The sequence below is a fragment of the Cuculus canorus genome, chromosome 16 (genome assembly GCF_017976375.1).
Source record: "Cuculus canorus isolate bCucCan1 chromosome 16, bCucCan1.pri, whole genome shotgun sequence".
Classification (NCBI taxonomy): domain Eukaryota; kingdom Metazoa; phylum Chordata; class Aves; order Cuculiformes; family Cuculidae; genus Cuculus; species Cuculus canorus.
The window spans coordinates 7,195,809-7,219,812 of record NC_071416.1 but is presented as its reverse complement, the minus strand read 5'-3'; the positions used below and the strand labels follow the sequence as shown (position 1 = coordinate 7,219,812).

Here is a 24,004-nt window from a genome sequence, read left to right as displayed (position 1 = left end):
CTCCGGAGATGTCATTCTTGTTCTGCCCCTTAATGCTTGGAAGTGCTGCCTTGTGCATCTGTTCTGCTGGGGTTGTGTTTGTCAGGTCCTTGTAGGCATGAGACTCGAAAGAAAATTAAAAAAAAAAAAAAAAAAAAGTTGAATTTAAAATGTCATTGATTTCTTTTTGTATTTTTCTTCTAAATTAATCAATTCCCTACTGTGCTGTAAATTCCAAATGTGAATGGGAAATAATCCCACCAGTACAGTAATTAGCATGTAACCAGCAGCCGAAGAAAACCCAAACTGCTGAGCTGATTGGTGAATGCCGACTATTTTCTGAATTAATTTCAATAATCACCTCTCCCATTAAAAAAGAAGACAGGGCGGTGGAGAAGTCTTAAATTTTCCTCAAGCTCAGTGTAGCAAAAAATGCTATGTGCGGTGTAGCTGTTCTGCATGTGATTATAAAGGAGATGTGAGGGAGGTTCTTGAGACTGAATTGCAGATGCAAAATATGGCTAATTTTGCAACCAAGGAGCTCAATTTCAGCTGCTGTTTTTGGGAGGAAAATAGGCATTTTAAGTCAAATATCCATGATTTTATGTAGGTATGTAACGATAAATAGTTTTCTGGAAGAAGAAAACATTCCCTTGCTGTGGTGCTTTGCAGGATACAAAAATAAGTCCACCAGAGGCCATTAATAGTGATATTTGTTTCTGTTTACCGCACAAAGATCCAGCCCAAATGTTTTGTTGTTGTGATTGGAAGGGAAGGATGGAAATCAGCATTTGCGAAGGAGTGATTTCAGAGCAGCCAGGGGCTGGGCACCCTCTTACCACGGGGATTTGCAGCTGTTTTCTGCCTTGCCTTCCTCTGCTGCTTTTTTTTGGGCAACCCTTCCCCAAAGGTGGGGTTAGAGAAATCCTCTCTCTTGCCTTGATACCTCCGTGGTGTCGTGTCTGGGCAGCCCCAGGAAAGGTCACCTCTGCAGAGCTGTACAGCTGTAACAGCTGGTGTTATTGCACACCTGAATTCACATTCAGTATTAGCAGAGATAATTTTATCTCCTAATGATGTTTTTCCCCTCCTGGAGCAGCCCTGATGTCCCCTCGCCACCTCACCCTCAGCACTTACTTTCCAAAAGCAAAGCACAGGTGATGCTGCTATCAGGTGTTGAACCCGAGCATCGCTTTAAAGATGCTTTTTCTTTCCAGCTTAAACTTAATTCTAGCAACATTTGCTAAGTTGTGATATAGTTCAGTGCTTGTAAGCCTACAAATATTTTATTTAGAGAAGCAGGAGGTGGTTTGCTGACATCCTGGCCCCACGGGCATCACATATGAGAGTACCACGTTGTGCTGCGAAGGTGAGAAATCCTGGTGTGTTTGATGGAGCAACCTTTTTTATTGAAGTGTTTGCGAAATTAGGGCAATTGGAGGTGCTTGGGATGTGAAATGGTCTCTTTGGCCTCAAGCTAGTGATCTGGTATGGATGGGGAAAACAATTCCCTAGTTTTGGCATGGGGAATGAGATCTGCCCAGGGTCACCCCATACGTGGTGGCTGGGAGGGAGACTAGATCCCAGAGAGCATCCCTGGTGTGTTCTCTCCCTCCCAAAGGCTCAGGATATAGTGACGTTGTCAGATGTTATTTAAAATTAAAAAAAAAAAAATATATAGTCAGGCCAGCTCAAATGCTTTGAATCAGTATTTATTATTTTACAAATTGGAGCCAGGAGCTCTGTGGGAAGGTATGCAAGCGAATCACTATGGTATTTTCTTTGCATGTTTTCCTAATGTTAGAGACAGTCTCAAAGAAGTATCACATTGTTTCGTTTCCCCTCCACGCTTGATGTTTTTCTAAAAATAAAAGCTAATGTCAACAATCCTGCAGTAATGAGCGAGTGAATGTGCATGTCCTGCACTGGATTAATATATTTTTTTTTTTGTTGGAAAGCAAGATTGACCTGGTAATCTCATTATGAGCTGTGGATAAAAAAATATATCTTTTTAAACCACCTCACTGATGGCTTTTTCTTTTCGCCCTTTTAAAATGCCATTAATCAAGGTAGAGGCTGAAAATAGTCTTTGCAAAGTAGAGAGCAAGCGAAGTCACTTGAGGTGAGTAAACAAGTTGGGTTTTTTTATGAAAGCCAAAAAACTGTCCTGCTGCTGCTACGTGTGTGCCTTAAGTACAGAGTCTCCTTCAGCGCTGACAGGCATCCCAAACACCTTTTGTAATAAAGCTCTAATTATAGCATAGTGACTCCCTAGGTTCTCTGGATGAGCTTGGGAATATTGCACCGAAAACCAGGGAGAATATTGTTATTTTCTGCGACTGGTGGGTGAACCAGATTTAGAGCAGGACCTGGTGAGCGTGGTACAGAGGGATGTATTTACAGAGTATTCTAGAGTTGTGCTTGCTGCTGCATGATACAGTTTTGGGGTTAAACTCTGCATTTTGGGAAATGCTTCCCGAATGCATCTGTGTGGATCCCCAAATCCAGATGCCAGCTGAGCTGGTTGGAAAAGGGTTTTGCTGGTGGCCAGCTCGTGCACCCCATCGCTCTCTTCTGACCTCCTCTGGCACTTGGATTAAAGCCCAGCACTCGGAACCAAAGACTTTAGTGAAAATCTTGTCTTTTTAAAGAAAAGAAAACACCCGCCAGAGCTTTGTGGTTACAGAGAAAAGCTGGAAAATGGGAATTCTTGGGCAGAAATGGGTAGGGAGATGCCTTCTTCACACCACCCCATGGTAGCCTGGTTATTTCCCAGTATCCCAGACCAGAAGCCAGTACTGTGGTGTTGAGGGCTTGACTTATGGGTTTAGAAGTTGGCATGGCTGATACAGGCAAGTTGATTCTTTTCTCCTCAGTTTATTTATTTCTTCCCTCCTTCATTTTAATGCTGTCTCCTGGGAGATTCCAGCTGAAGTCTATTCATTGCTGAGATGTTTCTCATCCCTTGCACTGTGGAGGCCGGGTCCAGTTTGGCTGTAGTTTGTTTCTGGCACGGAAGGGAAGAACAGCAGGACAGAGGAGCTGTGCTTGCAGTTGGATGTGTGCGCGTACATCCCTGCAAAGATGCCCTATAAGTGTTATTTGCTTTTGTGTTGGGCTCAGCCCATCTTCTACAGAAACAGCAAAGCTCTCCATCCGCGCCACTGGGGCTTGTCCTTCTCCATCAGGACCTGCACATCTCCTGGGCTTTGATGGACTGGCCTTGCCACGCTGCTGAGTCAGTGTGGGGTCTTATTTCCATTTATATTTCCCGTGCAAACGTAAATTAGAGGTTTGAGAGACAGCTGGTCTGATCTGGTGGTTAGGGATGACAGGATACAGCTTTCTGCTGGTGCAGAAGCTCTTGGAGAAGTCTAGCCCATGCCAAGGGATAGGGAGACACCATGGTAGCAAGGATCGGGAAGGTGTGCTGGTGAGGGAAAGCAGAACAGAGCAAGACCTCCTGCTTTTCTTTTAATTTTTGGCAGGGCTGGTGGCCAGATCAGCAGCCCGGGACTCGTACCCTGTCTAGGCAAGGAAAGCATCCCTGTTCAGCTGAGCTCCAGAGTCCACGCGGGACCTCTGTGGCTCTGATCCCACACACATAGTTGAGCATTGAGTGATGCGGCACTGGGGACAGCCACTCTCCCCAGAGTTTGCAAAGCATTTGTTCTGAGGATGATTCCATGGCTGAAGTTCACAGCGTGGTTCCCCCTAAAAATCTTCTGAAGTCACCAGTGAGAGTCTGCCGAGTCCTGAAGCTGGATCAAACCAAGTGGTTATCTATCAGAAAGGTTCTTTCTGCCTGATCCTTAAAAATTAGGATACCATTTGCACTCCTGCTTGAGAGTTTTCCTCCAGAATACTGTCTAGACACTTATCTGTCTGTCTTCTTTTTCTCCCACATGAAATCTGAAGTTCTCATGACCCCGAGAGCTGGAGCTTTTCCTAGCTGAAGCTCCCAGCAAGAGCATCTTTTATTTCTCCAAATATTTTGGAGATTCGTGATAAAATTACGAGGCTTTGGCAGTGCCAGTTAGGGTGCTATTTGTGTGCCAAACTTTGCTGAATACGTCTTTTATCGCAGATTTGTAACAGTAGCTGTTGGAGGGGGAGCTTCATGGGAGAAGTGCTTTCAGAAGAATGCTTTTATAGAGGAACACTGTCCTGCAAAGTGCCTTGCAGGGAAAAAGAAAAACCAAAACAACCAAACCCAACATTTTTCTTGTGTTCATGCTGTAGAATTTGCCCGTTAATTTGGGGAAAATAAGGTTTTGCTTCTATTTCTATACAATTTTGTTTGTTGTCTTTGTACAAGCGAGCACTGTAGTGCTCTTGGCGCTGTTTTTTTTTTTAGGTGGGGGAAAGAAGACATTTAGATTCTGACTAAGAAATGCTGAAATCCTTGTTTTGTGTAGCTCTCTGCAGGCTGAGCCCCAGCCAGGTCCCGGAAGGAGCCGGAATCGAGACCCAGCTGGCAGTTTGCTCAGACAGGGCTTGTTAGTAGTGGGTAGAGCAAACTGGGAAGACCAAGGATGGATCCGTTTATCTGCTCCACCTCAAGCAGAAGGAGAGTTTAGGGAGAAGACAAGGCGGTAGGGTTTCTGAGCTGCAAATGTAGTAGGAAGGGAGGATGTGTGACCTCTGGGTGAGCTGAGGTGTACTCAGCTTTTACACCTACTCTGGGTTCCACTGGGTTGAGTTGAGCTGTTTCGGATCTCTGTAAGAGCCGGGCATTTCTCAATGGCAGAAACACAACGTTTGTCCACCCGTGTGTTTCCCTCACAATTAAAATTGCTTTTCCTTTAAGTAAAGGATTTTTCTTGGGAAAACCTGCTTTAAAATTACACTGGCATCTGAAAGCGTTTTGGCTGCTGTGTTACAACCGACACCTAAGGATGCTCTTGCTGAGCATCCCCTCTCAGTGGGGGAAAGTGGCACTTTGCTCCCTTTTCAGTTTTGGTTCGGATCATCACAAGCTGTTCTTAAGTAGCCATTTACTCTCTTTCCCATCTCTTCAACACAGAAGCAGGAGAATAAGACATTAAAAGAGGAATATTATTATAATCCCATAAAAATTGTCAGAGAAATTTGGCTGCAGCCTGTGAATGTAATACATAATATATTATTCATTTTTTAAAATGATTAGATTTCAAGCTGACAGTTTAAATGAGAAATCACCTTAAAAAAGATATTGTGGACAGTGTAAAAGCTGTAAGTGCCTTTTCTTTGCAAGCTGTGGAATTTGCAAGGTCCATTCACAAGAAATAGGATCCTTTGGCTTTAATCAGGCTGTATGTGGAAGCTGAGAGCAATGAGGTCCCTTGTATTAATAATTTGTATTATAAAATATCTTCACTGCTGGCTCCCAGGCTTTTTTTATACATGAGTTAATGGCAGCGCTGCCTGTCCAGCATGCTCGGGTGGTTTTTTGGTCAAAGGGAATTTGGTTTTTGGAAAAAAAACTTATTTTTGCTTTTGTTGTCCCCTTCCTCCCACAAACCGTTTGTGAACGGGACCAGTAATTGCAGCTGAAAGAGGGTGGATGTAAGGACAGAAGAACTGTTCAGATACGTTATTGAACGTATTGACTGTTTAAATGCATTATTCAGCGTGGAAAGCAGATCTCAGGGGACTGACAGAGTTCCCCATCCCAGAATATCACAGCTCACAGCGGGAGCTGGAGCTAATGATGCAAACCCCTCCAGGCAGCGCAGGAACCTTCCCATGTCCTGCGGGATGCTGTGGACTTGAGATTTTTGGATGAAAGGGAAACCAGTGCCTTTTTTGTTTCACCCGAACTGGATAATTACACAGATGATCAGACATTGTATAAAACATGTAACAGTGATAATTTCTGCTCTCAAAGAATAGACGGTAAAATTTAGATATTTGTGTCCCCTGTGATCCTCAGAGCATCTTCATGGGCAGTGAAACAAAACCAAGAGAAGCCTCTTCTGCTGTTTCCTTTCCTTGGAGCAAGAAGGTGACTGTTGTTTGCTGAGCTTTAGTGCTCATTGTTGCACACGTACACCTCTTGTTTCAAATCCAACCTGAATAGGATTTAAAATTTTTAAAGCTATGCAACCAGAATTTTTAGCTTAATGGGGATAATTCCATAATTCCTTCCTTTTGCGATAGAAAAAATAACTAAAGATGAATTGGACCGTGTCACTATCTGCTTGTAAATTTGTGGAGATTGGGCATAAAACTTGTCTCTCTTAGCTGAAAATAAACACCCCAGACTAGATAAGTTCATGGTGCAGAAGGCTGGGTGAAGGTGTCTTTTTCTGGCTCTGGCAGGAGAGAAGAGGTCGGCTGGAGGAGGTCCAGAGGGGAGTAACGAGGTTGACTGAGGTCTAGAAACCACAGCTCTGAAAAATTTGAGCTGTTTGGCTCTAGATAAGACAAGAGGGAGGAAATATATCTCCAGGCACCTGAAAGAGAAGGTGGCATTTGCTTTTTGAGTTCGCAGTGGGTAGGACGAGAGGTCGCGGTCCTAAAATTGTGGAGGAAGAAATTCAGATTAAATACTGGGCAATGCTTTACCTAAAAGGATCAACTGAATTTGATGGTCTGAAGAGCTTGTGGAGCACCAGTTGTTAGCAGATGAAAATGGCTTGGAAGTACCTTTCTAATATTTTTTGGTGGTCATCTTGTGTGATGATGTGTGGTTTATTCTCCTGCAAATGGGAGTTGTCTCAGTGCTGTCCTGTGCTCCCTTCCCGCAGCACTGACGTGGACCGGTGACACTGGAAAGGGTTGTTTTCAGCCTAAAATAAGCGAGAGATGACAAATGATGTTCTGGGGCTTAACTTTTCAGACACTTAAAAAGATTGAAGTGGCTAAAGATAATACAAGTTTGCACGCCTCCCTACAAAAGCAGATGTTGGCTAGAAATATTTTATGCTCTTTGATTCTAAAATGGAATGTTAGGGATGGTAAATTGTATGACTTGCCTCTCTCGATGATACAGCCTTTCCAGGACACCGGTTTGCTTGAACTGGAAGACAAAGGGAGGAGGTGTGAGTGATGTTGCCTTTAGTATAGCTGTTTCTCTTTAAAGTAGTATCAGTAGAGACAAGTTTCCAGCTCTGTGTAAATACTGGAGAAATAGAAACAGCCACTTTAGAGATCCTAAATGGTAACTTGTCAGTCTTTTAATTGTACCTTGGGAATAGGAACCATTTTAAAACAGCGTCCCACGCAGCGCGGAGCCTGCAGGACCAGACAGTCTCTGCTGGGAAGTCCCATATGGCTGAGGAGTGTTTCCTCGGTGCAAATCCTTCTGCAGTGCCCTATGCACACTCTTTCTTTCAGGAGTCTTATCAAAGATGCCAATCTGTTGCCAACTTATCTTTTTCTCTTACCTTTTTTTTTTTTCTGTAGGGATCTACTGTTTTGTAGACACGAGCAGGGAGCAGATCTGTGCTGTTGATTCACAAGCAAGGTGCAGTTTCTCAGGCCAGGTAAGAGAGTTAGTTCTTCCTTGGCCACAACTGTGCATCAGTGCACATCACCTTTTTTGTTCAGTCCACACACATCAATTCAGGTCTCAAGGTATAAATGAGCATTTTGCTGTTTGCTGAATATAACAAACATCTTTAATCAGCTCCAAGAGCATCTGTGAGAGCTACTAAATCTTAATTGTTGTAAACTGGACTGTGACTCTCATTGAAGGGAGTTTTATTGTAGGTGTTGGGACGTGAAGCGACACAGTGAGGAAACCTTGCCAAATTCTTGGATTTTGGGGCCGAAGGTCCCATGGGCCACAGGGAGGTCCATGTGGACACCACAGGAAGGTGCCTATCTCTGCCAAAGCTTGGGTCTTGCAAAGTTCCTGCACAACTGAGCTATTTCCCAGGGAACAGCACGAAAAGGTGAAGCATCCCCCAAAGCATCACCGTCAGGGACCAGAATTGTTTTTGCCTTTTCCGTATCGTTTTGTTCTTCGTCAGCCTGATCTCTGGCAGGGCTGAGTACTGAGGGTCAGGCTTGGGGCTGCCTTGTCTGCTTGCGGCTGTATCAGGTTGAACCAGGCTTCGCTCTGCAAGGAGGCTTTGTTCTGGGACAGCGTTGTTCCCTTTCTAGCCGCGTTGGAAAAAAAAAAAACCACCCAAAAGAGAGCACGAAGAGAGCTAACAGCTGTTAATAAATCTGAGATGGGGTTGCCAGGTGAGAGGAAACCAGAATAATCTCTTTCTTGGGGCTTTGCAGTGATTTTTTTGAATGTATAGACCCTCAGTGGGTCCCTGCACAGGGATGCTGCTGGGGGACTGGCATTTCTCCGTGCCTTACGATGAGCCTTCTGTCCCAGCTGGTTCAGGCATTACAGTTTTAAACCCCCAGGTAAATAAAGATGACTTATTCTCTGTGTGGAGTCTGATATTTGAGGAATATATTCTCTGTTCTTGAACTGCTTGCAGGTTTTGATCTGCTCAGTCAAGCCTGAGGAAAGCATAAGACTTGGAAAGGTTGGCAGCGGAGTGGTAACGCTGATGGGCAGCAGCTCTGACAGACCATGGAAATTCCTGAGACAGAAGGACCCGAGCGCCTTATGGCTATCAGATGCTGGGATTTTAATATGTGAAAGAAGTTAGGAAAAAAAGCCTGCCACGGGCATCCTTGTTGCCGTTCCAGTTTCAGTGCTAAGCAGCTGGACTGTTTGCCTGTGCTGCTCAGAGGAAACCCCAACCCATACCCCTTTCCCTGAGCTCTCTCCTGTACTATTTTACTTGAAGCACCAGCTTCAGGCAGTTCAAGGAGTTCAAGCCAGGGTAACAGTGGCTCACGGTGCCGGATTTGCAGGGAGGTTGTGCCATATTTCAGAACAAGGCTTTTGGAAACTCAGGTTTTTCTCTGCCTCCAGCTTAAGTCTCCAAACCACCTTTAATTTCAGGAAGAGCAAAGCTGCTCGGACTGTTGTGATCAAGGTCACTCCTCTTAATTTATGTACTCCGAGGCATGAAATCTTGTTTATTAAAGTCTTAAGCATATGTTAAATACCTAAAGGAGTGTGTGAAGGGTATTAAACCTACCATAGCAGAGAGAGCTTGTATAACAAGGAGAGAGGAGCAGCAGTATTATCGAAGGAGGAACAGCAGATGAGCAGCCAGGGCCGCGCTGTTATCACTTTGTTTGGGAGATGGTAGTGTTGTGCAAGTCGTTGCAGAATGTTTACATAAATTTCTGGAATAAAAACCCACTCCATCAGCAGTCTAGTATTTGTTTCTTCTTATATGTTAAACTTTTTCTGGCATAGAAAACATTGTCACCTGTTGTGTCAAGGTCCCAGTGTTCAACATTGGGCTTTTTCCAAGGGTGTTGAAACCCAATTGCTTCAGAATAAACCCTTCATTTCAGGGGAGGATAAAAAAGAAAAGCAGGGAAAAAGAAAAACTTGTGGCATCTAGCAGACATTTAAAGCATTTTTTTCTTGTTCTCTGAGCTCATGATTTGCCGGACTTGGGGCTGAATTTTCCTGTTTTGTGCTCGGTTTACATTTCCCGTGAATTAAACTGGGAAAGTAATATACAGCAAATAACATAGAGCACCGTGGAGCTGGGGGAGCTTTGTCCAAGAGTGTCTCTGCAGCAGGGAGTGTCAGGGCACCGGAGTGCTTAGCAAGGAAAAACCTTTATGCATCCTTCAACACTTGTCCAGTTCCTTTGCTTTTATTAAATTGACATTTCTTTTTTAATTCCTGTTGGGTCTTGGTGTGTGCACTTACAGCCAGAGTGGATGCTGCTTGTCTGCAGGATTTTGGAGAGGCCAGGGAGCGCCTTCCGGAGTCACAGTGCATCTGTGCTAGTTATTTGGTTAAATCTCTCCATGCTGCTTATTCACTTATTTATTTTAATCGAAGCAACTTACTGGTTGTGAGCAAAGGGTATGGTCAGCAGGATCCAAGCTGAGAAGCAGATCAGCGGGGCTTTGGCAGGGGACTTTAGCCTGAGCACACACGCTGGCTGAAGCACAGAGACACTTGGGATGTGCTGCTGAGGGAGGAGAACCTGTCACTGGCTGTGCTCTGGCAGGACCAGCTAGCAAGCCTAAATTTTCCATTACTTGGCAATCATAACAGAATTTTTCTATTTTCCATCCTTGTTACGAGCTCTGGCTCACCTTTTCCCGGGGTGACTCTTTGTTTTTCAATGTGCTGTTTTCTCCCCTGGTCTGAACTCCATCCCAGAAATCCACTTGGCTGATTATCCCTTTAGACGGTTAAGTTTAGAAATTATGAAATACATAGGGCTGGCTCTGCTGCTTCTCTGGGGATGAGGGAGCGAGGACTGGACGGCAGCAGAGGAAAATGGCGAGGAGAGCAGAAGCCCACAGCAAGCAAAGCTGCAGGTTATATATAGCTGCAGGCTGTGTCGGTCGCGGGGCTGTGATTGCTTCTCTAATTAGGTTCTCGGCCACCGAGGTTTCCAGTCCTATGAAAGAACTCAGCCCATGAGCGGCAGCTGAAAGGTGGGAAGGAGCATCGCCCCTGGTTTCCACAGCACTGTAGCTGGGAGGTTTTTACTTTTAATGGGTTGGGAGCGATGTGGTTCAGTACTTGGTGATAAATTCAGCAAACTTGGTTAGCTTCTGATAAGTGGTGTCTTTGCTAATTAGAGGGGAAAAAAAATCGAGGGTGTGTGTAACTTGGGGTGCTTCAGTGAGGAGGTGCTGTGGGAGCAAGGCAGGGTGGATAGCATGAGCTGGAAGACACCTTAAAGTGTTTTAGTTCTACTTTTAGCCTTTGCTAACCCAAAGCTGCTGTCTCCTTCAGAGGTCCCGCAGTAACTTGGTGTCACGTCTTCTCTTCCAGCCCTGAATCCCAGCACAGCTGAAGTGACTGCAGGCACTTTAAAGATGCGCGCAAAGACGGAGGAGGAACTGGAGAAGGACGGGCTGAGGACGTGGTCCCTCGTGCAGGTAGGTTGCTGCTGCCGCCTCAGGCTCCGTGTGTGACATGGACTGTGCACCTTTCTGTCTTGCGTGGCCTGGGCAGAGAAATGCAGCGTATTTCAGTGCATTGCAGGATTCTCCTGTGAAGGCTGGTCTAGCCTGAAATAAGGGATTGTGGAGTACAACAACTGGACTGATGCTGTTCGCTGTAGCTTTCCTGCCACAATTCCAGTTCTGCAGGCTAAATCCAGTCTGTAAAACTGGTAGGAACAGACTAACAGACCCTGCTGTAGCACACGATGTGCTGGGATCCACGTGCACCCCGGCCTCTTGAGAGCTGTCCTCCTTGAAGTCACCTCAATTAGTTGCACACTAGGTTGGTCCTCAAATACCTTATGGCAGTAACTTGCAAGCGCAGCGGACGCTCTTGCTCTGTGGGTTGTCTTACTATTAAAGGTGGAGACTTCGGCAGGAGGAAGAGGGTAAAGCTTTTGAAGCTTCACTCTGACTCAGTAAACAGAGTTGGGGCCTCTTGGGAGGGAGAATAGGGAGAAGGAAATTAAACTTTATGTCCCGTGGTATTTCCCACTGAAAGATGGTAATAATCTGTTTGGATGCTTGGTGTGGAAGGTCACTGGGTAAGTGGGGAGGATTCCTTTGTGTTACATCTGCAGAAAGCAATGTCGTTTGTTACTCCAGAGCTTGCACTCAGAGCAGATCGTGGCATTGTAGCAACATGTGTCATCCTCTCTGCATGCTCGTCGTCCTGCGCTGGCACACAGAGGCTTTGCAATTTCTTAGGGAGCTTTAAAAACCAAACTGAGGATCTGTGCTCTAGAACTTGGCCCATTTCTCTCCCCTCCTCCTTTCCCTTCACCCTCCTCTGGTGTCCTCTCCCTCCCAATTAATTTGTTTTTAAAATCATTGTGCTATTGTGTGCATCAATATGCACATAGCCTGTCTTGTTTTTCTTTTGGACTGAAAGTGCAAAGCAAATCTGTTTATGGTTTTGGTGAGCTAATTCTTCCCCACCCTAGATTTTTAAATGGACTCTTTCTTTACCACGGTTGCAGAGCTTGCAGGATGTATTGAAGTAATGGGAAAAATATGCTGTGCGTTAACCTTCCTTTTTTCGTAGAACTTTGTTTCCAACACCCTGTTCCTAGCAGTGCATTTGGGAAGTGCATATCTGGATGCTGAAGCAAATAGTAGACTTTGAAATAAGAAAATGAGAATTTAATGCGTTCAGGGGGGAAATGTTTTGAGTTTTTAACTGTCAGCGCTTGGATTGTGAAGCAATATCTAGTGCGCTGTGCTTAGTTGTTTCTTCAGTTATTTAGCAAACCCTAGTTCTCGAGCTTGGCTGTTCCCTGAGCTGCCTGTTGCCTTCAAACAGGCTTCTCCGAAGCTGTTTTTGACTCGGACCTTACAGATGAAGGTAAGAGCAGGAAGGAATGCTCTTAGCCTGTAAATAGTCTGTTGGGTTAAGGGCTTGGCATGTCACTGGTGTGTTGGAAATGTTATTTTTACCTCTTGATTTCACCCTCCCTACGAATCAATCTTAGACCTTTCTGTTGAGGTTAACAACCTTTTCTGCATCCTTGGGGGGTTGCAGAGCGCAGTCCTGCTCTGTGCACAGCTGTTTTCAGTAGGGTGTTTTGGCTGCTGAGAGGCAGAGCTCAGCTCTGCTATGGGAGCGCTAGAAAAGCCCAAGGGACTCTGGTGTCTGTGATGTCCAGACGGTGGCTTGGCTCATAGCACTTGGGCAGGAGCTCTTGCACAGCCTGCCCACTCCACTGCTGCGCCTCCTCTCCTCTAAACCTTGACTGTGGCTATTGTTTATTTCTACTGTAAAACTATGAGCTGCTTGTGACAGCTGCGGGGCAGGAGCTCTGTGTGGAGGTGGACAGTACGTGTGCAAACACACTTCTCCACCCAAGCTTTGTAGGGCAGATTTTGGTTTGGCTGGTTTGGCCCCTGGGTGCTTCTCTAATGTGACTTAGCAGGAGTAGGATTTCAAAGCAAGCAAATATTTGACATAGTTGGTGTCACACCTCTTCAGCCCTGCGTTTATGGCTCAAGGATCTGGAGGCCCACGCTGCTAGTTTGGTCTTGTTGGTAAGAACCTACTGGAGGTGCTTCTGCAGAGCTGGTTCTTGCAGGGGGCTGAGGGGTTCATCCTGATCGGACAACGCGGTTGTACTGAGGGCGGGACCAATGGGCATGAAAAGTATATGGTGCTTTCACAAAACAGGGTGCTGAGCATGAAATCTGTTGTCCCAGCATTGTGTGCTCCTCACTGGGATTTATGGTGAGGTGGTGTGGAATGACAGCAAGGTCTTCTGGTGAGTAACCTTAAAGCAAAACAGGCTGGGGCAGGGCTATCACACTCATGGCTGTGGTCAGGTGTTCCCACTGCCTCTGCTCTGCCAGTAAATAAGAGGGGAGGGGAAAGACCTATTTAATTTCCCCACTCTGAGAGAGGAACTTGTTATGAAATGAAATGTTCATCTGCAAATCTGCAGCAGAGCACAAAGTAAGGAATTCCTTCCTCTAAGGCTTTGCAAAGCAGAATTGTCCTTTACATGGATAATTTGGTACAGCTTGGGGTTTTTTTTTCTGCAACAGAGTCTTAGTGGAGGCAAAATTCTCACTTTTTTCTTTTCTTTTTCTTCTCTCTTCCTGTTGAGCCAATGCAGTTTGGTGCTCCCTGGGAAGGCTGGAGGTTAGCACTGTCTAATAATTATCGTTCCCGAGGCAGGCAGCCGTAGCCCTGAGCGTGGAGCTCTGAAGCTGTCCTGGGAACTGACCTCTGCAAGCTACCTCTGTTTTCTTGTTCTTATCTCCCCAGTCAGTATGTGTAACTGTAAAGTTTTCTCTTCTCACAGCTCAGACCCTGTTTTCCTGATACCCTTGCATCCCTTCCCCTCATTGCTCCCTTCCTACTCTTGTTTCTTATTTCTTATCTCCTTGGGACATGTATACAATATCAGTGTGACAAATTAAATTGCTTGTACCCCAAAAGATGAGGCCACTGGATGCCTCAACGCTGGATAAACCTCTTGGCTAGACCCACACTGTTTTGACTCCCCTCATGCAGACCACATTGTGTTGCATGAAAGGAGAATTCCATCCTGCATAGCCCTTTCCAAACCTATTGCCCAACACTTTCACTATTTGTCATCAACTGAGAATTATCTGAGCACTCTAGATATCCATGAACATGGTTTGATTGTCTGTTGTGTTAAAAATTGCGTCTGTTTATCGGAGGGATTTGGGTTTGCTGTTCCTGTTTGGACGTGGAGGGGCTTCTTCCCATGCTGGAGATTAGAGGGGTTTAGGGCATAGGGTGAATCTGCAGCCGGGGCTCTGCTGTTTCTCTGGGCTCTGAGCGAGGTGCACTGCTCCCCTGGAAGGTATTGGGGTATGTGGGCTACTCCTGGGGCTCCAACAGGGGCTGTCACCACCCTGCAGACCTGCAGGCTCAGTCAGCCTGGATGCTCCTGAGATGCCTTCAACCAGCCGTGCCTGATGAGGATACTCTGGAGATATGAAAGGCTCCAGTGAACGGTGTTTTTAGTTTCTGTGAATGAACCGGGGTATGCTGAGAGATGCTGTAGGCAGATTTTCTTTAGGAAGTCAAAGAACTGTGCCCTTGGCCCATGAAAGCATGGATAAAGTCCGCTTGGTTGTTTTTGTAGCAACACAAACTGATGGCACACTAGGTTCAAGGAGAGGCTTTTGGATGTTTGGCTCAGTGTTAAGGCTGTGATATTCTGTTTCATCCAGAGGTGTTTATGAATGAAGATGCAAATCCAAGGTGAAACTGGGAACCAGTAAGCTCTTACTCACTGGAGGTCACCCTTCAAAACAACATGATTACCTGAGCTGGGGGGAAACCACCTCCTTATCTCCCAGCTTGATCTGTAACCTTACAAGCACTTTGGTGGTTCAGCTGTCTTCAGTGCTCAGTTGTTTGTTCCAGCACACCGAACATTCTGCAGGTTTTATTTTATTTTATTTATTTCCTTTCTATTTTGAGTGTGTAGGGCTGGACGGAAACCCGTAACAATTCTCTGTGCCAGTATAATTCAGCGTAATCTCTTGGCAGTGCATTTGTATGCAAACTGGGAGGGTTTCTGACTAAAGGTGTCCCATTAAAAAGATGATCTGTGATAAATAACTAGGCTGGGGACTCACAAGTCCTGGGTGCAATTACTTGCTTTGCTATAAGTTTCCTGTGACCTTGGGCGAGTCATTTAAAATTGCTCTGTGCCTCATTTCCCTTTCTGTAACGCGCTGGTGACAGCATTTCCCTTCCAGCTGGGATCTGCTGTAGTTGGAAGACGGTTTGTGCCCTTTTCCATAGCTGATGTGTGAAGAACGTGGATGGAGTAGGTGTGACCATCTCATGGGTCTTTCTTCTGTTCTTCTGGGGAAAACAGAGCAAGATGATCTGTTTAAATGGGTTTTTAGGTGCCCAGAGAATATGCTCTATGAGATCCTGGGGCTGCCTGCATGACTGCAGCCACACACTAACAAGGTGGTTGCTCCTTGAGCTGAGAAGTCTTCCTTAGCATTGCTTTCTGTTCTTCATCCAGCTTTAAATTGATGGCCGGTTTAGGTAGAGCAGATTTCTTGTGCTGCTTTGCCCTTGGCATGAAGTTTTCTTCTAACATATTCTTCTGCATTTGCTCCTGTGCTGCCTTTCTGCTTTAAACCCGGGTGGATGCTAGGGCAAGGGGATGGCTTTGTGGATAAAGATGCTGGCATGTGGAGGTGCTCCCCACTGCAGCGTGTGGACATACCTTGGGCAGATTGTTTCATCTCTCTCTGCTTTGGTTTCCTCCTTTCCAGTGGTGGGTAACAGTGCTGACCACCCCTTTTACTGCTTCCTAAGTGTTGAGAGAGGCTTTTCAGCATCCCTGAATTGTGCTAGAACCTCCCAGCTGGAAAGTTAGATGGGCAGAGGGCTTGCTGGTTCCTACGTTGTGCCATGAAGATCTCTTGCCATTCTCACGGGATAAGAGAACTTTCAGAGTTGTCCCTTGGAGGATCCTAAAAGGAGTTGCTCTGGAGAGGCTTGGAAAACATCTCCTGGGGAGAATCTAAGATGCTGTTGAAATAACTGCTGTCAGAGGAAGGGATGGACGAGGAGAAGATACCAAACAACAAGGAGGTGGCTAGGAGCAGTTTCCTCACATAGGTCATAGAATAGTTAGGGTTGGAAGAGACCTCAAAGATCATCCAGTTCCAAACCCCTGCCATGGGCAGGGACATCCCATTGGCTCAGGCTGCTCAAGGCCCATCCAACCTGGCCTGGAACCCCTCCAGGGATGGGGCAGCCACAGCTTCCCTGGGCAACCTGGGCCAGTGTCTCACCACTCTCATGGTGAAGAAATTCTTCTTAATGTCCAGTCTAAATCTGCCCCTCTCCAGTTTATACCCGTTCCCCCTCGTCCTGTCCCCACAACCCTTTATGAACAGTCCCTCTCCAGCTTTCCTGTAGCCCCTTCAGGTACTGGAAGGTCACTATAAGGTCTCCTCGGAGCCTTCTCTTCTCCAGCCTGAACAAGCCCAACTCTCTCAGCCTGCCCTCGTAGGGAAGGTGCTCCAGCCCTCCGATCATCTTCGTAGCCCTCCTCTGGACCCATTCCAACAGCTCCATATCCTTTTTACGCTGAGGATTCCAGAACTGGACACAGTATTTCAGATGAAGTCTCACAAGACAGATGATCACTGACAAACGATTTCAGAACACCTGTATGCTCTGAGGGACAGCAAGTGGTGTGTTGCTCACTGTAACTTAAATATCCTCTTCCGAGCGAGGCTCAGCTGGCAGGGAGCTGCAGTCCCATGGGACCTTGCCCAAGACGGCACTTTGTGTAACCTAATTTTGGAGGTATCTTCTTTGCTGGCAGCTTTTCACCGCTCACCAGCGCTTGCCAGGTGGTGATGAAACTTGTGCTTGATTTTAGAAGGGAAGAGAGGATGAAGGGTGCCCCTGGCGATTGCAGATTCCTTTTGACACAAAAGCACGTGGTCTAGGAGAACCTCAAAAAGAGTGGCAGTATGGCTCTTCAGTGGTTTGGATAGTGCTGTGAACCACTTTCCCACCTTCTCATTGGAGGGTACGTGCAGCTTTACAGCGTTAATCCAGAGAGAGGTCACTTAATGAACCCTCTTGCTCAGCTGCTCTGCCCGATCCTGGCCACTTGGGTAAGCAGCTTGACACGAGGATTTGTGAGATTGATCTTAAGAACATTACCCTTGCGGGGTTTCACTGTGAAGCTATCTCGTCTGCTTCTGACTTGATTGGGGACAAGTACTGCAGACTGTAAACACTTCTTCCCTTGCTCCCCTGACACTGTAGACATCTATTTGCTTAATGTTTTGCCGGCAGGTGATTATGGGCTTGTGTAGAGAGTTCGTTCCTGCTGTCCTGACCTTTATCCGGTGTGACATGCTGTCATTTTGGTGCAGTATCATTCAGAGGCCTCCAAGTCTGCTCTCTCCCAGCCCAAGGAGGAAAGCAGGTGCCTAGAGGACCATGTTCTGTTAACGTGGCTACGATTTGGATTGCTGCCCTGGAAATGAAAGGCTCTGTCATGCCATTACCAAGCCCCTGAGCCGGCCGGTCATCCCCATGCCTGTATTTGCAGGCTGCCTGCTGACACAGCATAAACGTTATTTTTACATTATGGTCCCCTGCGCTGACAACTCCTCTGCAGTTTAGTTTATCCTGCTGTTTTCTTAGTTATGTTAAGCAGAGTTAATAATATATACTGTGCCGTTCTCCCTAATGATGATGATGAACGTTTTAGACTGGTGTAATGAGGCCACCCTTCATTTCTTTCTGAAAAAGGAGGAGGAGGAAGGCTTGATTTCTGCTTTTCTGAGGTTGTAACATAGGCCTTGGTGCTTTTGGTGGTGTTAATCAGGAATATTTCTGTTACCCATGGTATACCTTGTAACTAGAGCTTTTCCACGTTCAGTTGAAGGGGTGAGAAGTTTTAGATTCCTGAAAGACAGCTTTTCTCCTAAGGCTTCAAGTTAAATCAGCTCTAATGAAATGAAAGCACTTGAAACAGGCAGACTGGTTTATGGGGCAGGGGTTATATTGACTTAATTTCATTCCTTGATTATCCCCTTATTTCCCTAGAATGGTGGTGTTTCCATCCTGCTAGTCCTGAACCCAGTCTTGTGTAACTCACGCAGTTGTTTGAGAAGGGTGGGATGACTTCAAGAGGGCGAAATGCAGCAGTCGCCTCTTGTTTAAGCAGCATAATAATAGAAAGCAGGCACAAATCCTTTCCCTTTTTCTTCCATCGCTCCCCTTTATGTCATTTGTCTGCATGTCTGATTTGGAAAAATAAAGCAGCTATTAGTAAACTCCATCTGCTGTGGTCACCGGAAGGGGCAAACAGTCCTGGAACTTGTCTACCTGAATACCTGGGACCTGAATAACTGCCTGGAGGGAGGGGTATTCTTTTTTTAAGCAGTTTGTCTGGATTTTTGGAAGAAATATTACTCGATGGTCTCTGTAAATTACACAGGTGGCCAGAAAACTCAGCAGTGGCTCTAATTCTGCAAAAGGGGGCTGCGCTGAGCTCTTTGGAGAAGCAAGGGGTGCCATTGTTTCACCCGCTTGTGGGGATGGGAGTGAGTTTTCCTCCGTGCATGCAGAGAACATGGGAGCGAGACCCAAACAGGTGTGGCAGGAGCCTCTTGGGTTGACTCATCGCTGTCAAGCCCAGAGCTGAGGCTCTTCTCTGCAGCACTGTCCTAAGCAAGTGCTGAGGTGGTAGCAAACCTCTCTGTGCTTGTATGAACATATGAAATGTCAAGCATTTAGAAAACTCGGCAAATACAGCTGTTGGAGGTGTACTAATAACATCATACCCGGCTGCATGCACAGAAAGCAGGGATCTCCTCGGGCTGTAGTTTCTGTGGGTGTATGTTGGAAGCCTGTGCTGAAGACCTGAAGATAGGCTTGGTACGGCTTGGCAATACTTGGGCAGTATTTGCATAATGATAGTAATTTCCTCTCTCTCATTTCCTAAATTTGGTTTACGAGACTGTGCTGCAATGTGACTTAAAGCTGTAAGTATTTGCTCCATTGGCAGTTGGAGAGGTAGTATTAGCTGTGACTCTTTACAGAAATGAGTGTTCAGTGTTGGAGTTAAATTGAATAATATGCTGGTGTTCATGTCTTAGTGTTCCAAATAGTGCTCTTAAGTTCACTACATTGAGGTTTGAAAGGCTTAAAAATAATAAACTCCATTGTGTAGAGCTTTGAATACAGAGTAGAGGCTTAGTGATTGCTGGCAGTTCATGGGCAGACTCGCTAACGCATGGCAAGGAAGCAATTCCCCCAGCGTGTTTGAATGCTTTTAAATGAATCTCCTCGTATCGAAGCCTTGTGATCTACAAATTAATGAGTACATCAACATTTTGAATAAAGACTTGCAGGAGGCCTCAGTCCAAAATTCCAAACCTCTTACTTGGGCCATCATACAGTTTTAAAACACATCTTGTCTTCCTCATTGGTCTGCCAAAAGCCATTTGCATCCCCAAGCTGTTGAGTAGGACGGGTGTAGTGGGCTGGTAAGCTCATCTTCTAGCCGGCAAGAGACTCCACCGGCAGAGACATTAAGTCCTGAGCCTGTGTCACCTGTAGAAAGGTAACAACACAACTCCCAACCGTCAGCCCTTCACAGGAAATGGAAAAAAAAGCCAAATATTTGGTGGTTTATTTTCTTTAATGGTGTGCAAAGATTGTCAAAGGAAGAGTTCTGAAGGCAGGGGTCTGCCATTGCTGGTTTTTCTCAGAAGATGCCTATAGTTCCCCTGCATCTTGTGAATGGATTTTAAATGAGGAATTGTGGAGGACAGCTAAGGCAAAGGTTGATTAGACCAGCAGGCATCATTTAAAAAACAAACAAACATGAAAACCTGGAGAGGGAGAGGAGGAGAACATGATTTGTTTGTCACAACTGTACTTGAAACTAGTTTTAAATGTCTGTCTTCTGAGAGTAAGGAAATTCCTTTTGCTTCCAGCAGTAAATAACTGGGATGCTTTCAGCTCACAGCTGACTTACAGAGGCTGGTTTTCAACTGAAAAATAGACTCTCCAGTAAGGGCAATCCATTCCAAGTGTCACTAAGCAACTGGAGGAAGAGAAGAGTCCTGACAAGCACGGTTCATATCACAAATAACCCTTGAAGTTTGCTCTGTATCTCTGCGTACGGTCCAGAGATCGATTTGTGGCTTAACAAACGGTTTTGAACAAAACACGGTTTTCAAACTAGAGAGCAGATGTCAAGGATTGCATCTGGTTGAAAGGTGCACAGTTTGGACTCCTGGATCTTGCCCACGAGATCTTGAATGGAATCCCAAATCCATTTTTCTCTTACTATCAGTCCTAAAAGAAATGCTGATTATTTTGGAGAATGGGAGAAGGTTGTCCCCTGTGAGCTCTCAGCGGTCAGTGGCTGAAAAGGGTTTTGTGGTAGTTCTCCATACCTGCTCTTCTTGGCAATGGAGTGGTGGAGCACCTAGTATTAGGACTTCCCATTGAGTATATCTCAGCAAAGGATTTGCTGAGCTCTCTTAATGATCTGCAGTGCTCTGTGCCAGCAGGAACTGTTGGGAAGTGGGGACTTTTGGATGTCTGTCACTTACCAAGGTACTAAAAAGGAACTGGACTTCTTTAGAAGATGGTGTTCCAGCCGAAGGAGCTGAACGCTTGCCAGTCTGACCATATGCTTCTGAAGTTCTTGTGGTTCAGTGCTTTAGGCCAGGGGAATTGTCTGTTTAAGGCAATGGAAGAAAACCCTGTGCCACTCTTGCACAGTAGGTATGTGAATCCAAAGCATTGGGACCAAATGGTAGTTCTAGAATTAGATGGTGTCCCTAATTTCCCTCTTCAGTTTTAAGTGGATGCAGCATTCTTCACTTACAGTCTCAACTGTTGTGTTGCATTGTTTTATGGAGTTGAACATCTGCCCCTTCCAGCCACAAAAGTGGCTGTGTTTCAGCGATGGGTGGTTTCTTTCTATTCAGGGATCCTCCGAGGCCTGGAAAAGCTTGAGTATTAGGCATGACATACTGTCAACTGTTGCAGACCCCCTTGGCTTCCCTCCTTCCAACATCTGCAAGGCCAGAGTTGGCCATCTTGGTTTGTCTTTCTTGCACAGGACAGAAATACCCTGACCCTAAGAAGGAGTGGGACTTCACCAGAAACATCTGCATCCAACGCCAAAAACATTTGTGGTCTCAACCTCTAGGAGAGGGAAGATCCGTCATCAGCTCCTTAGGGCAGGCTGTATTGCTGGGACCACAGTATCATGGTCCTTCCCCACCCGTGGTAGCCTCCACAGTGGATGCACGTCCTGCATGCAGCAGCTCTAGGAGTGGTGTCTTGCTGCGTGGCAGGGCCAGGAGCAGGCAGAGCAGCTGTGGCATCCAGAAAACCTCTGCAGGAGGACCTTACCCCGCATTAGGAACGGATGGGATGCTGGAGCAGAGTCCAGTGAGACAAAGCACCAGTCCCATGCCGGTCTCCCAGCCCGGTATTTCTTTCCCCCAGCATTGTTCGGGTGATTGACTGGCGTTTGCTTGGCAAAAACCTTTTGAATATTCATTTGGCTGATGGGAGATGAGAGTGCAGTAGCTCCTTCAAATCAGCTTGGGAAGGCGAAACAAATAAGACTGCCTTTTTCTTGCTACTAATACTACTTGAACTCTCTCAAATGCACGCTTCCCATGGATAAATGATTGTGGAGTTCTCAGTCTACCTAACAAGCCTGCTCTTATAAAGCAGAAATTATAATGCCTGCATACTTGCCATCCTTGTTGAAAAGCTCATTCCTCGTTAATATCATTTTATAGATATTATTGCAGCTCAGAATGCCATTCCTCTTCTCCCCACCCATTTCCTTGACTGGCCGTGACATACAGGAACTACACCCAGTGCTCGACTCGCCTCTCCTGACCTTTTGTAACTTGGCTCCAAACTCCTTTTTTTGGGTCTTTTGCAAAACACTGTCAGAAGGGAAAAATCCTTTGTTAAAACACAGCCAACTCCTGCCTCAACGTGGAACAGTTTGTTCTGCTAAAAGAATGAGCCAGTTCAGTGAGCAGAAAAACATTGCCATAAACCAGTGGACTCAATAAGCTGCAAAAGCCATCGGTTGAGCTCAAGGTCTGAAAAGACGACTCTAAAGCAGGATCCACGAGGGAGAAAAAAAATAAAAATCCATGATCCCAACCTGCCAAATCCCATTTCCTTACTTTGAGCTGAAGTATTTTGTGGTTGTCTTTTTGGTTATAGCAAATGTAAGTGGGGGAATGGGGACTGATGCTGAGCCAGTACGTAACGCAGCGCTCGAAGCTAGCATATTGCAAAAGGGCACGGTAGATGAAGTAATACAAAAATGCTTAGCTGGGAAGGGGCTGCAGCACTGGAACAGTCTTGTTTGTGCTGCAGATGATCAGCTCCAGCGCCCTATGCTTGCTGTCTGGTGCAGTTTAGTAGCTTGGTTTAGTCCTTCCCACTCACATCTCCTTTTAAAGTTCTGGACACCTTTTTTTCCCTGGAATTGCAGCAAGTCTGTCCTTTACGTGGTGGCTTGGTAGCTGGTGATCAGCCTGTCTTCAGCAAACATTTCTGCATTGCACAAGGGACTTGGATGCTTGGTGAGAAGACAGTCTGACCCTCTAGCAGGCTTTTGGGGTTGTGGTTCTGCAGCGGAGTTGCTTCGGTGCTGGTATAAAAGCTGATGCTCGTTTTCTTCTAACAATAAATTTGGTGGTGCTAACATTTAGAGCCGTGGTTCCTGAATATGGGGTGATGGTCCCCAAATGGGAGGCCACATGGAGGTGGAAGTGCAAACCTGAAAGTGGGGTTGTGAGCAGAAATGCTTCAGAAACCCCGGCTTGGAGGCTTCCCCCAAAAGTGAGTCGCCTTGGGACCAGTGAGGCTGCAGCAGTGCTGAGAGCACGGTAGGCTCCTGCACTTTGCTCTGCTGCCATCAGGTGTGAACTCCTTGTCAGCTTGACCAGATGTTTCCAACTGATTTAAGTCTTGAGGACCCTTGTCAGAAATTCAACATGGACCAAGATCCAACTCTGGTTCTCATTTTGCTTTGGGAACTGCGAGTCTTTATTCTGAGCTCCCTGATAGCTTTTTGGCTTGGAGCCAGTTGAGCACTTACGGATAATAAAAATACAAAGTAGTATATTTTAGGTGTAGTCTACCCTTTGTCATATGCTGAAATTCAAAGGGCTGCGTCTGCCAAAGCTGGTCTTCCCCTACCTAAATTGTGATAATAAGCTCTAAGTGTGGGATCACAGGCGTGTTGCAAGTCCGAACATGGTGTGGCAGAACTGACTTGTGCGCGGGAATTGGAGGTGTTAGTGGTCAAGCAGCAATCGCGAATGGATCCTTCTGATAATAGGAGCAAAAAAGGAAACCTCCTAAAGAAAGCACAAGGGGCTGAAAGCAGAGCTTCTGTGCATTTATAAACATGATCGATGTTCTCTTACTGTCCCGTTCAAGCACAAACCAACCTGATGGTATTCACCAGCTGAATGCGAGGTGATGGGAGACCCATGTACCAGTCAGCTGAGGGACTTCTTGAAGCTCCATTAATGCTATCTGGTGTCCTCTGCTGGTAGCGTTAACCTCAGAGCTGGCTCTGTCCAGAGATGATTATCTGTCTGCTGAACCTTTTGCTTTGGGGGAACGCCAGGAATGTTTTACAATATGGACAAAATGTGAGGACTGAAGCTATGGAGGTGGGTCCTTGGGATGCTGGGACTGTGAACCCTGCTAAGGTAGTGTAACTCGGAGCAAATCTGTAATGAAACCTCTGTGCCAGAAGAGATTGGGTTGGTTTTTTGGGGTTTTTTTTGAAGATGTTAATGATATGATTGCATAACGTTTATTTTGTGCTCAATCAAATGGATTAGAGCAGAGGAAAAGGACTGAGTGAATTAGTATTAGTGATGTTCAAACAGAAGCATGCAAAGCTCTGAGGGATGATCAGTGGTTTTGGTTTGATGTGTGTTGTGGTTTATTTTATTCCTGACATTTTGCTGAAATATAGCACGCAGGCTTGTCTCT

The 24,004-nt window shown here is 45.9% G+C and overlaps 1 protein-coding gene across 5 annotated transcripts in view; it reads left to right on the top strand.

Moving 5' to 3' along the window:
* The window catches only part of ZHX3 (zinc fingers and homeoboxes 3), a 46,942-nt gene that overhangs the window by 5,710 nt on the left and 17,228 nt on the right, over positions 1 to 24,004 (top strand). For 3 of the 5 annotated variants that reach the window (XM_054081428.1, XM_054081427.1, XM_054081429.1), the window contains exons 2-3: positions 7,369 to 7,448; positions 10,796 to 10,902. The gene's annotated coding sequence lies outside the window, so the exon portion shown is untranslated. The remainder of the gene's footprint in view (positions 1 to 7,368; positions 7,449 to 10,795; positions 10,903 to 24,004) is intronic. The other 2 variants (XM_054081430.1, XM_054081431.1) reach the window with 1 other exon arrangement.